The sequence below is a fragment of the Arachis ipaensis genome, chromosome B10 (genome assembly GCF_059453495.1).
Source record: "Arachis ipaensis isolate K30076 ecotype BB chromosome B10, ASM5945349v1, whole genome shotgun sequence".
Lineage (NCBI taxonomy): Eukaryota > Viridiplantae > Streptophyta > Magnoliopsida > Fabales > Fabaceae > Arachis > Arachis ipaensis.
Window position 1 is genome coordinate 10,482,354 of NC_142435.1, and position 12,071 is coordinate 10,494,424.

General features: G+C 37.4%; 1 long non-coding RNA gene across 1 annotated transcript; it reads left to right on the forward strand.

Annotated features, from left to right (window-relative positions):
* Positions 1–8,387: 8,387 nt before the first annotated feature.
* LOC110268144 (uncharacterized) lies at positions 8,388–10,414 on the forward strand. The gene is made up of 3 exons (XR_002356229.2): positions 8,388–8,528; positions 9,112–9,177; positions 10,281–10,414. It is a non-coding gene; the product is annotated as an uncharacterized LOC110268144 (long non-coding RNA).
* The last annotated feature ends 1,657 nt before the right edge of the window (positions 10,415–12,071 follow it).

A 12,071-nucleotide genomic window follows, 5' to 3' on the forward strand; every position in this document is an offset into this window, starting at 1 on the left:
TGAATAAGAGAAGTTTAGGACAATTGATCAGAAGCGAAGAGACATGCACCCAGATTTGCACGCCATAATGAACATGCAAAGTAGAACACAAATTCTAATATTTACAGATAACAAAGTTCAGATCAACTGGGAATTGTGTTCCACCAACAGCCTTGTTACCTTGGAGCTACTTATATCCTAACAATGAAGGCTATGAAGATAAAAGATAGAAAAATGACAAGCTAGACAAAGTGTTGTTTTACTCAGTCATAAGTCATAACCCTTGGCTTTGTCACCGGTTTTTGGGGAATTCTTGGGTTTTGTATTTCAAAAAGAATTGGAGGTATGTTTGCTTTGAATATGTGGACAAGGTAGCAGATAAGATATATGTTGCAGGTGTCTTGAAAGTAGCCAAACTAGAGGAAATGGTGCAGAGGAACCAACCAGTAAAACTTAAAAGTTTGAAGATTAGGTTTCACCATCCTCATCCATAGTTCACCTAATGTTTAATGAGATTGTTAGTGTGATTAGTTTTTCCTTTTATGACTAGTTTTGTTTTGTTTCTGGTTTGTGTGTACTTGATCTTTTGCTCGGTCAGACTTATAAATAAATTATTTATTATTCAATCTTTATGTTCTATATTATCCATATCAATAAAATGATATAGTTATATAAATACACACCCTTTTATTTGGACATCAGGTAGGCAAAAATCTCAGAACAAAAACAAGAACCAATAATAACCACAGGACTACTGCAAAGACTTTAGTGTTTTGTAATCCGGTGTCAGCAATCTTTTACATTATACATTTTTCACATGATATGAAAAGGATAACATAATTGACATTTTTGGTACTATTTGAGCTAGGCTATATAGAAAACCAAAGTAGAAGCCCTGCAAGCAAACTTTGCAATGGTCTTTGTCCCTTATTAGATGTACAGTTCTTTGAAGTTGATGTTTCAGTTGTATCCTTATTTTTTCCATTTTGGGAACTTCCTTAGCTGAATACAAAGAGGATACACATTGTAATTATCATTTTTGCTTCCAGTTAAGCCCAAACAAGTGCAAAACCAAAAAAAGAATATGTACTTTGACATTATAATTACCAGAAGGACTAGGAAAGGGAGTTTTAGAGCCGCCATTTGAGTTCGGATCAAGTTTATTAGAAGATTGAGCTTCAGCTGATTTAGGATCCAAGTGCAACAGTGCTGCTCAAACAATTCCAAACTCAAGTTCTCAAAACACAATCAATAGCTTAAATTTTCAGAACTAAAAGCTATTTCAGATATCATTGAGTTCTGAATTAGTTAGTTAATAACACGATGGTTCAATGCATACCATATAATTTTGTTACGCTGGTATTTATTTTAAGGGAAATACAGAAATACAATAGAACAGTAAAAGATAATAGAGGAACTTTGAGAGTCCTCTTCTCTCTTAGTCTAGGTCTTTCCAAATCTTTTCCTACCTCTCACCTAATCAGCTCCTCTTTTTATTGCCTTCCCTCTCTGTAACCAAATTAGTTATCATAATTATCTCCTAAAATCAAGCATTCAACTCCTACGATTACGCCTCCCTGATTCTCTCATCTGACTAATCTAATCATCAATTATTGTCACTTATGCTTACACATTTTTCTTGCCCTATTATTCCTCTCTTTTCTTTATTACTTCTTCTAGAATAATGATAAGGTAAATGGATTATTTTTCTTCCCTTTTTTGGCTGCCTTTGATGCTGACTAAGCATTCTCTCCCTCTCCGGGGTATGTAACAATACCTTCCCCTTGAAGCATCACCTTGTCCTCAAGGTGAAAGGAAGGAAAGGCTTCTTGAATTGCAGGTGCTGCTTCCCACGAATCCTCGAATTCTGGAAGGTCCCTCCACTTTATCAACACCTCCAATTTACCAACCGCATTTTTCCTAATAGCTAGGATTTCTTGGGGTTCAACTTGTAGTTCATACTCTTCTGTTAGATTCGTAAGAAGTGGCTAAATCTGGGCAGTGGACTTGACACACTTCTTCAATAAAAAAAACATGGAAGACCGGATGCACCCGAACTCTTTCCGGTAATTTAAGCTTGTAGGCAACCTGCCCAATCTTCTCAAGAATCTCATAAGGGCCATAGAATCTTGCATTCAGCTTTTGGTTGACCCTTTTTGCCAAGGTCTTCATTCAATAAGGCTGCAGTTTTAGGTACACAAACTCTCCTGGCTCAAAAGTTAAGTCCCTCCTCTTCCTATCAACATATGTCCTCATTCGGTTTTGGACCCTTTCTAGTTGAAACCTTAATTCATCCAACATCTGATCCCTTTCATCCATAAGATTTCTTACTTCTTCAACCGCAGCTTCTCCCTCACCCCGCAACAGAACTGGGGGTTCCCTTCCATAAAGAGCCTTGAAGGGGGTCATTTTGATCGACCCATGATAATTGTGTTATACCAATATTCTGCCCAATTCAACTATCGGGCCATTACTTTGGAGTAGACCCCGCAAAGCACCTGAGGTAAGTTTCCACGCACTTGTTGATCGCCTCGCTTTGCCCATCCGTTTGGGAATGATGGGCTGAGCTCATCTTTAATGATGTGCCTGCTGCTTTGAAGATTTCAGACTAGAAACCACTCATGAACAGCCAGTCACGGTCGAAAACAATTGATGTAGGAAACCCATGAAGTCTCACCATTTCCTTCACAAATAGGTCTGCAACTTCCTTTGCTAAATAAGGGTGAGATAAGGGAAAGAAATGAGCGTACTTCGTCATCCTATCATAACGAAGATGGTGTCCTTCCCTTGTGCCTTTGGTAGTCCTCCAATGAAGTCCATAGCTATATCCCACCAAATATTTGTCGGAATAGGGAGTGGTTGTAGCAGTCCAACTGGAGTCAAGGTGGAATGTTTGTTCCTTTGGCATATTTTACATTGTCTCACGTAATCCATGATGGCCTTCTTCATTCCCTCCCAATACAATACTCCAGCTATCCTCTTATAAGTTTGGAAAAAACCAGAATGTCCTCCCAACTGTGTGTCATGGAATTCCTCCAATATCTTAGGAATCAACTTCGAATGCCTTAAAATAACCAAACGCCCTTAGTGTAATAACCTCCCATTTTTCAATGCATATCTAGCAGTAATCTCCTTTCCAAAAATCAAATCATGCATGATGCTCTTGAGTTTTGGGTCATGTTGCACCTCCTCTTCTAAGTTTTCCCATTCAGCAGTTGAAACCATAGAAACAACAGCAAATTGGAATTTTCTGGAGAGGGCATCGGCTGCTTGGTTGTCTTTCCCTGCCTTGTATTTTATTTCGAAATCAAATCCGAGCAACTTGGTCATCTACTTCTGTTGTTCCTCGCCTCCAATTCTCTGATCAAGAAAGAATTTAAGACTCTTCTAGTTCGTATAAACAGTGAACTGTTGACCTAATAGGTAATGCTTCCATTTTTGAATTGCCAGGACCATAGCCATCAACTCTCTCTCATAAACAGATTTAGCTTGAGCCTGTTCAGAAAGTTTTTGACTCATGTAAGCCACCGGCCTGCCTTCCTACAGCAGTATTGTTCCTATTCCCTTCCCAGAAGCATTAGTTTCCACTACGAAGGGCTTTGAAAATGAAGGGACAGCCAGCACCGAGACTGTCACGATGGCAGTCTTGAGTGCTTCGAAAGCTGCTTGTGCCTCATTACCCCACTTGAATTGATCCTTCTTCAGTAGTTGCGTAAGGGGCCAAGCTATGCTTCCATAATTTTTAATGAAACGACGATAGTAACCGGTTAACCCAAGGAATCCCCTCAACCCTTTGAGGTCCTTCGGAATTAGCCAATCAACCATGTCTTGAACCTTTGTGGGGTCTGTTGCCACTCCTTCTTTAGATATAATGTGACCCAGGTATTCAATATGTTATTGGGCGAATCTGCATTTCTGCTTATTGAGGTAGAGCTAGTTGCGCTGGAGGACTTCAAAAATCTGCTGCAAATGACCCCAATGTTTTTCTAAACTCAAGCTATAGACGAGTATATCATTGAAGAAAACCAAAACAAACTTCCTCAAAAATGGCCGCAACACCTGATTCATGAGTACCTGGAAAGTGGAAGGAGTGTTTGTGAGCCCAAAGGGCATCACAAAAAACTCATAGTGTCCTTCATGAGTTCGAAAAGCAGTTTTGTGGATGTCATCTTTTCTCATTCTTATTTGGTGATAGTCAGACTTGAGGTCTAGTTTAGAGAATACTCTTGCATTTCCCAATTCGTCCAGCAGCTCATCAATCACCGAAATTGGAAATTTATTAGCTATGGTCTCTCGATTCAATGCTCGGTAATCTACGCAGAATCGCCAGCTTCCATCTTTCTTTTTAACTAGGATCACCGGACTTGAGAACGGGCTAGTGCTCGGACATATGATGCCAGAATTTAGCATTTCGTCTACAATTTTCTCAATCTCGGTTTTCTAATATTGTGGGTATCTATAGAGTCTGATGCGAGGAATCTCTGACCCTTCCTTCAAGATGATTGCATGGTCCTTCTCGCGTTTGGGTGGGAGGCCTACAGGAGTCTGAAATAAGTCCCCATATTGTTGTATAAATTGTTTAGCTTCTGTAGAAATCATCTCTTGTTGTTGCTCCTTGGTGGCAGCAACCCTAGTGGTGATAACATAACCCTCCCCATCACTTTTCAGAGCGTGCAAAGTCTTCTTCCATGAAGCCTTGCTTCTGCTCAAGAAAGGATCACCTTTTAGTTGCATCTCCCTGCCATCTTGCTTTCAGTTCAATGTTAAGTCTCCATAATCTCCCACAAACCGCCCTAGACTCGCCAGCCATCCTACTCCTAACACCATCTTCGAACAGCCCAGCTTCATTACAAAGAAGTTTTGGACTATTTGGACCCCTTGAATATTCAAGTGAACCCTTTTACAACCTTCATGCCCCTTTTCTATAGCGCCGTTCTCCACCTCCACTTGAAACTCCCTTATCTTTCTCACTGGTAACGCCAGCCGCCTAACTACCTTGGTGGCAATGAAATTTGCCGAAGCCCTAGGGTCGATGAGCACCACCACTGTTCTGCCCTGAATCTCCCTTGGACCTTAAAGGTCTTGCGAGTAGTAGGTCCCCAATAACTGTATGATGACAGTTGCAGCTCTTTCTGTTCAGGTTCCCCTTCATGTGCCTCTTGGTTCATCCTTACGTCTCCTTCTGCCTCTTTTTCTGCATCTTCTCCTAGGAGTATGATTTGATAATGCTTCATGGGGCACTTATGATTAGGTCCCCACTTTTCTCCACATCTGAAGCACAATCCTTTCTTCTGTCTCTTTGCCCACTCTTCGTTCGAGAGTCGCCGTGTGCTGTTACGAGTCGTCTACGAATGAGAAGCACTGCTGCCTCCGTTCGAACTATTATTAAATAGTTTGTTTGCTCATTTTTCTTTTTAAACGGTTTTGTATGGAATAAAATAATTTTTAAATTATTATTGATTATGTAGAATATTTTGTTTAAAATTTGAGTACATGCATGAATGTTTATCTTTAAATTTAATCTTTTTTTAATTGCTTCGCATGAAATAAAATAATTTTTGTAATTTTTAAATTATTAATTATGTAGAAGAGTATTATATTTGAAATTTGAGTAAATATATTTTTAATAAAATTTTTAATAAATTTATTTAAATTATACCACAAAAAATATTTTATTTCATGCAAAATAATTTAAAAAAAATGACTTAAAAGATGTTAGAGGTACTATAAAAATTTGTAATAGCTCAATGCATAGTAATTCGAATCAGCCCCATTCGAAATATATAAGAACAAAACTAGGGGGTAAATCGAAACAGCTTGTTTCAAATTAGTAGGGACTTTACATGCATGCATAAATCGACTCATGTTGCTTCGAATTGTATAAATCTGACCAATTCAATTTTTGTGTATCTCTAGTAATTCGAATTGGTCTAATTCGAATTAGCGTTGTAATGGGTAATTCGAATGAAGCTGATTCGGATTACATAAAATTGTCCTTCTGGTAGATCCTTGTAACGTTTTTTCTTTTGGTAGAATTGTGCAATTTTGGGCTCTATTTGGTTTATATGTGTGATTTGCCCTAAATTTTAGTTTTACATTTTTTATTTTTTTATTTTTTATTTACGTAGGACCGGATCAACCGGTTCAATTATGACAACTATGGTTGGAGAGGTGAAAAAGATGTTATAAGTTGTTTGAACGTTTTAATTTTTGACTAGGAAACAAAGATTCTAGTTTTTGCGTTCACTAAGCGTTAAACCATTGACTTTAAATTTTGAGTAAACTATCATTTGTACCCACGAAAGTTGAAAATGCTGACATATCTACTCATAGAAGAAGAAAATTACCATTTGTACCCATGAAACATAAACTTTTGCTAACAAAACTATCCAAATCCAAAAAAATTATTTGAAATTTTCAAATTTCCTACCACCACCACTTACTCCACACCATCGCTTTTTCAATCCCAAACCCACCACCGAAACTCTTCGTCACCACCACCCTAAACCCTAACCACTACCATCACTCAACATACTTCTCGTGCCTCTGACGAACATTCCAGAAACTACGATTATTTCAACCAAACACAGAACAAGTACAAACTTCAACCATGTCTTGTTGTAACTCAAAGAAAAGAAAGAGACGCACCTAGATTTAGGGTAGAGTCCTTCCATTAAAGGGGTAGCAGATGCGACGGTCATAGGATACAGATCCCAGTCCGTTGGTTCTCCTGGGAGCGTTTTATGGCCGCCATGAGGGAGTTCGATATCGGAGGTCCGTCGTCGTCGGCGGTGGAGGAGGTCGATGAGGGTTTGGAGGAGGAGAGGCGGTCGAGGGACACGCTGACAGAGAGTTATAGGGCGCGCAGCTGGAGGCGCGGGGAGATGGTTACGGCTGCGGTTACGGCGGTGATGACAGTGCGCGTTTGGGTGATTGCATTGCGGAGGGAGGAGGAAGGGAGGGCCAAGAGAATGGAGACTATGTGGAGGGAGGTCGTCTAGGAAGCTTGCGGATTTTGGATGGTAGTAGTTGGGGATGATAGTGGTGGTGAAGAAAAGTTTGGGTGGTGGTGGGATTTGAGATTAGAAAAGTAGTGGTGAAGATAATGATAATTTAGGGATTTTAGGTAATTTTTTAGTGTTTGGATAATTTTGTAGTGCGGAACTCATATTTCATGGGCACAAATGGTAATTTCCTTCTTTTATGGGTAGATATGTCAGCGTTTTCAACTTTCGTGGGTAGAAATGATAGTTTCCTTTAAAATTTTTAATTCTTTTCTACCAATACTACCTTTCATACATGTTATTATTTTATTTATGAAATTTTTATTGTTTATCTTTATATGAGTTCTTTTTTTTATTATTTATTATTTTTATTTTTGTTAATTTTTGTTTAGTTTGAAAAATTATAGTTTACTGAAAAAAAGTCCCAAGAGTATTAGGAAAAAAATACTATATAAAAAACATACTAAAAAAATATGGTTAAAAAAATAACATGTTCTTTTTAATAATTATGTATTTAAAAGTGTTTTTAACTAATATTATTCAAATAATATTTATTTTATCAAAATCAAATTTGGTATAGAATTACCAAACATAAATCATGTTGACACAAATTCATTCCTACCCAAAATCAATTCTATAAAATTCAAGGTTTTGAAAATCGAACTGGACCGTCCAATTCAACTGGATTAATCGAGAACCGATTACCTGGTCGGTCCAATTGACCCTTAGAACCGTCCTACAAAAAATTGATAATAAACCGATGGTTAACCGATAAATTGGACGAACTGGTCGAGTTTTTAATGGTACCGGTTTTTTATTGTTGGTCTGAAACAGCATTGTTTTGATGCATAGGAAAAAAAAAAGAAAAATAAAAATCTATTACCGAGCATCTGAACTATAATTCTAAAAACCGAATTGGATAAGCCAATTCAACTAGATTAACCGAAAATCGATCACCAGACCGACCCAATTGATCTCATAAATCGCATGGCAAAAAATCGATTAAAAAATCGGTCGAATCAACGGTTAACAAATAAACTGTCAAAACCGACCCGTTCTTTAGAGGTTTTTGGTTCGGTATCACTCTTAAAACGGCGCCGTTTTACATTTTATAAAAAACAAAAAACCCTACATCTACCCATGACCCCCAATGCAGCCCAGTCACACTCCCACCTCTCTCCTATCTGAACTTTTGAAATTGAAAGAACAAACTCAAGAAAGAACGCTAGCCACCCAGTCCCGCCGCCCGCAGCCACCGCAGCCACCGCAGCCACCGCAGCCACCAAGCCCCCGCAGCCCCGTTGCGTGTATAGGCATCGCGTGTAGAAGCTCTGTCACCGTCGCAAGAGCTGTGTCGCCGTCGTAGGAAGCTCCGTCGCCATCTTAGGAAGCTGTGTCGTCGTCGTAGGAAGCTCCCTCGCCGTCGGGCGGAAGCTCTGTGGCCGTTGCCGTCTCCTCTGTTCGAGCGCTCTCTCTCTCTCTCTCTTATCGCCGGTGTCGCCGCTCCTCTGTCGTCGCCGTCACTCCCCTTCATCCTTGCCGCCGGTAAGCAGTGTGACTTGGAATCATTTTTTCTGGTTTTAGTGTTTTACTGTTGTTTGAAACTGAGTTGCTGAGTAGCTAGATTTTGTTTACTGAGTTAATTTTGTTCAATGATTTCTGTTTGCTGGATTTTGTTAACTCATGATTTTTGTTTGCTTGAGTTAATTTTGTTCATGATGACTTAATTTTGTTCATGATTCTCTATGCTGCTTTTACTCTCATTGTTTTCAAGCTATTTCATATGTGCACATTGTTGTTTAGAAGTGGACATTGTTCATATAATCCGTTGTTCTTTTTTATTTTTTTTATTGGGAAGGAAATGTTGTTCAAAATTTGGAGCAAACAACAAAATGTGTATTCTTTTAAAATTTACATGAGATTTGGTAGCTCATGAGAATCTAGATAAATGTGAAAACTGCTTTAACTCATGGTTTTCATCTTTCTTCACTGCATTCTCAGTTATTTAGTGATGTTTCCTTTGTGTGTGTTTTTTCTTCCATATGCTTACTAATAAAATTTATCTCTTATATGTTTTGGGATTTATTAATTTGCTTAATATCTTAACATGGTTACCAATAATTTTCAGTGAGGATAGACGACTAAGATGGCTTTTCAGCAATTTTTGAGGAGGAAACGCCAATCTCACTCTCATGTAAGCATTATCCCTGCCTTTCTGGTTTTTTTGTATTATAAGGAGTATTTACTTTTGGATCTGTGTTGCCTGTGACTTCAAATGAAGACCCTTTGGTGAAAGATGCACTTGAGAATGGGAAAATGGTTTTATCTCTTACCTCCGAGTTTAGAATTAATAGCAGTATCTTTTTGTTTCCTCAAATTCTTTCACTACTTGTTGGAAATGTATCACTTTGCGTTAATCCTATTTGATTGAAACGCTTGGATTCTATTCAAATAGGACTGCCTCATTTGTGAAAAGCAACTGCACTTGGGCTTTCATATACTAATGCTAGTTTATTATACACTGATAATGCTATGTTTTCATATCTTAATAGTTAATAGTGAGTGAAATAACAAAATTTGTTTCATTCAATAATAGTTATTATGTGAAACTATAAAATTTTAAATTTTAATAGGTTAAAAATTATTAAATTTAAATATTTGAAATTATATATAAAATTTTTAATAATTTTATTTAATATTTAATCAAATCAGTTGAACTCTGGTTAAACCCCGGTCAAATCATTGAACCAGTGAACCAGTAGTCTTATAGGTTCATTGACCGGTCCGGTTCTCTCAACCTTGGTCTGAACCCACATAGCCTCAGCCCCTTTTGTTTAGTCCCTCACCTCACCACACCTCAACCCTAATTTCCTCTTCCAATCTTCCTCCTACTCCAATGAAGAGCAGCCGCCACCATCACCGCTATCCACTCCTCACTGTGGGTCGTCGGTGTGTCTCCCCTCCTCACCCTGTTCCTCATCGTTTCTGGCTGTCACCTCTTCTCTGCTTCCGTCAGTCTTCTTGACTTCATCGCTGGCACTAGAATTGAGGAAATCACAGGTTGTATGATCTTCTGCCTTCATATGTTAATATGTTATGATTTTGTTCAAGTGAATTTTCTAGAGGAATAATTCTCCCCATTGATTTTGAATATTGCTATGATGGAATAGCCTTGCATCCTACCTTTTCACTGAACACTTATCTTTTGATTTTTCTATTTCTTTGAACTCAATATTACGTAACATGGAACTACCTTCTATGGACCTAAGTTTTTTAATTAATTTCTACCTTTTGTAGTTGCAGTTTGTATCAAGCTGTCCAAATATTGTTTCACAAAGGCTTACATGGAGAAAGGCCTTCGGCAAAAAGTTGAAACAAAGCAAAGGTAGCACATGCAACCGAAAATGGACATAGACTATCAGGTTCTATCTGAATACTTCACTCGGTTTTCTGAAAGTTATTTTTCTATAAAATAAATAGAAAACTAAGCTATGAAAATTTAGAACTAATATGCTGTGTTAGCAAAGACACCTTTATAAGAGGCGTTTTCAGTATTGGAGAGTTAATTCGCATATCCGATTAGTGCCTTCTACATGGAAATTACGATCTCGTTCAGCGTCTTTAGCGGTAAAGGTGCCACCCGGTTCAGTGCATCCTAGTCAACAATGCTAAAAAAAAGATACAGTTGCCACCATGGCAAAAAGAGCTGCTGAGCAGTATATTTCAAAAGGATGACAATTTGATAAATAATTTGCAAAATTTAAAAATATTATAGCTGATGACAGACATGAAAAATATTTTGATTGACAAATTTTTGTTTAGGTATCATAAAGGAGCCTAACCTAAGGAAAGGAAACAAAAACAATCACAAACACAAGTACAACTACTAACTAGTTCATTATCACGTTAGAAGGAAGTGAAATGTAAAACTCATTAACATCATCAGTCAAGAAAGGGGCGAGTTCCCCAAGAGCATCAGAAAGTGGAATTCTGAGGTAACTCCAAGCTTGATCTCCCATAGTCTTTTTTGCATTTGATCTATCCTTCTGAGAATAGGGTTTTGATTCAATCTGCACCCCAAATGGGAGTTCAACAAAACCATACAATCAATACATAACATTTACAATATTTCTTTTGCGATGCTGACCCTAGTAGTAATAGAAAGAGGAACAACATTTGGATTGAAATTTTGGCTTGAAAAACAACATACAAAGTTAGCTCTATGATACACATAAGCATTTTTAATGAGATTCTTATGCAGTGTTTAGTTCCAATGATCCAGCCATAAGTCAATATCTTGTTTTAAAATAATTATTATTGTATACGTGTGAAAAGTCCTTGATCTCACTCATCAAAGGCAAAAGAAGTGAGTAAAAGCACCACTGAAAATAACTATTTATAATTTTCATTCAATAAATGATCACAAAATAAAAAAGAATTCACAACTACTCAAAAATAATTCAATAAATTACCAAACAATCATAAGAACGAGAACAAAAAGTTTTGTTCAGAAGCATGGGTGGATATATAATGTATTCTTTTCAATTAACTTTGAAACAAATCATCTCACCTTGTTTGCCAAGAAGACTTTCACTTTGAATTTCACTGAAAAGCTTTCATGCTTTCTCATTCATATTTCTATGAAAAAGAGCCATAATTATTGGATTATATCTGTCAAAATTTGGAAGGTCACCATTGCCTTCATCTTAGAAATTAAGGCTATTGCTTCATCAAATAAACCCCTCTTTGGTAAGCCCATATATCATAATATTATAAATATCAATATTACAACAATTTCTGGCCAAAAGATCTTAAAAAAAATTCTCTTGCATCCCTTCCTCTTCCACATTTTTCACAAACCATTCAAAGAAGTACTGCATATGGACGGATATGGAGTAATCTGTTATTATAAACTCGTGAACAGGACGATGGTTTATGCAAAAAAACATAGTATGCAACAAGTGATTAAAAATCTCATCAAGAAGAGCTTTGACTGATGAAATCCCTGATTTGCATACATCACAAACATCACAAATTAAGGAATTGTACGTTACAATATCAGGAGCTACACCTTTAGTTCAGATCTCA